Raw genomic sequence first — 1,864 nt, 5'->3', positions numbered from 1 at the left:
GCTCACAGCAACCTCCAACTCTTGGGCTTAAGTGATTCTCTTGCCTCAGCCTGCCAAGTAGCTGAGACTACAGGCACCCGCCACAACACCTGGCTATTTTTTTTTTCATTGCAGTTGGCGTTGTTTTAGCTGGCCTGGGCTGGGTTTGAACCCACCCTATCCACTGAGCTATAGGTACTGCTCTTCTGTCACATTTTCTATACCATCTAAATTGCTAGGTCCTCCTCTCTTTTTTCCCTATAAGCCAGCAATGTTGCTACAACCACTGGAATCATAGAGAAAAAAGAAAATACCCACTTGAAAACAGTTAGTGACCTTGGATTCTGGTTGTTTTTTGTTTGTTTGTTTGTTTTGAGACAAAGTCTCAAGAGGTCACCCTGGGTAGAGTACTGTAGCATCACAGCTCACAGCAACCTCCAATTCTTGGGCTTAAGCGATTCTCTTGCCTCAGCCTCCCAAGTAGCTGGAACTATAGGCACCCACCACAACACCCAGCTATTTTTGGTTGTAGTTGTCATTGTTGTTTGGCAGGCCCAGACTGGATTCAAACCTGTCAGCTCCAGCGTATGTGGCTGGCACCCTAGCAGCTGAGCTACAGGCACCAAGCCCTTTTTTCTTTTTTTTGAGTCAGAGTCTCACTCTATCACCCTGGATAGAGTATCATGGTGTCACAGCTCAAAGCAACCTCAAACTCCTGGACTCAAGTGATCATCCTGCCTCAGCCTCCCAAGTAGCTGGGAATACAGGTGCCCACCAGAACATCCAGCTAGTTTTTCTATTTTTAGTAGAGAAAGGGTCTCACTCTCGATCAGGCTGGTCTCAAACTCCTGACCTTCCTTGGCCTCCTAGAGTGCTAAGATTACAGGTGTGAGCCATTGCCCCATGACATGGTAAAGCACATTAATTCAAACTGTATATAGGTCAACAAATTTTTACATAAGTAAAAACACATGAAACTACCACCTAGATCAAGATGTAGAACCCCAGGGATTTCCCTCATGCCTTCTCTAGTCAGTACCCTACCTAGAGGTAATCACTATTCTGACTTGTAAAATCTACCTGTTTTGGGGCAGTGCCTGTGAGTAGGGCGCCAGCCCCATATACCGAGGGTGGCGGGTTCAAACCCAGCCCCGGCCAAACTGCAACAAAAAAATAGCCAGGAGTTGTGGCAGGCACCTGTAGTCCCAGCTACTTAGGAAGCTGAGGCAAAAGAATCGGCTAAGCCCAGTAGCTGAACGTTGCTGTGAGCTGTGATGCTACAGCACTCTACCAAGTGAGACAAAGTGAGACTCTGTCTCTTAAAAAAAAAAAAAAAAAAACTACCTGTTCTTGAACATCATGCAAATGGAATCACACAGTATAGACCCTCTTCTATCTGGCTTCTTTCATTCAACATTATGCTCAATAGATTTATTCATGTCAATGTGTGTATGTGTAGTTTATTCTATATATATATATATATTTTTTGAGACAGAGTACTCACTATGTCACCCTCGGTAGAGTGCCATGATGCCACAGATCACAGTAACCTCAAACTCCTGGGCTTAAGCCATTCTCTTGCTTCAGCCTCCCAAGTAGCTGGGACTACCAGCGCCTGCCACAATGCCCAGCTATTTTTTGGTTGTACTTGTCATTGTTGTTTGGCAGGCCAGGGCTCAGTTCAAACCCGCCAGCTCTGGTATATGTGGTTAGCACCCTAGCCACTGAGCTACAGGTGCCGAGCCTGTTCTATTCTATTGTATGGTTATTCTACATATAGTTATCATTTTCCTGATGGACATGTAGATTGTTTCTAGCTTTTGGCTTTTTTTGTTTTGTTTTATTTTGTTTTGAGACAGAGTTTCAGTATGTCGTCCTTGGTAGA

General features: G+C 44.7%; 1 protein-coding gene across 1 annotated transcript in view; it reads right to left on the bottom strand.

Annotated features, from left to right (window-relative positions):
* The window catches only part of DCAF5 (DDB1 and CUL4 associated factor 5), a 122,785-nt gene that overhangs the window by 79,317 nt on the left and 41,604 nt on the right, over positions 1 to 1,864 (bottom strand). The window lies entirely within an intron of this gene.

The sequence above is a fragment of the Otolemur garnettii genome, unplaced genomic scaffold, assembly GCF_000181295.1.
Source record: "Otolemur garnettii isolate 467f Iridium unplaced genomic scaffold, OtoGar3 scaffold00115, whole genome shotgun sequence".
NCBI classification, from domain to species: Eukaryota; Metazoa; Chordata; class Mammalia; order Primates; family Galagidae; genus Otolemur; species Otolemur garnettii.
The sequence above is the reverse complement of the archived record's forward strand: the minus strand, read 5'-3'. Positions and strand labels throughout refer to the sequence as shown.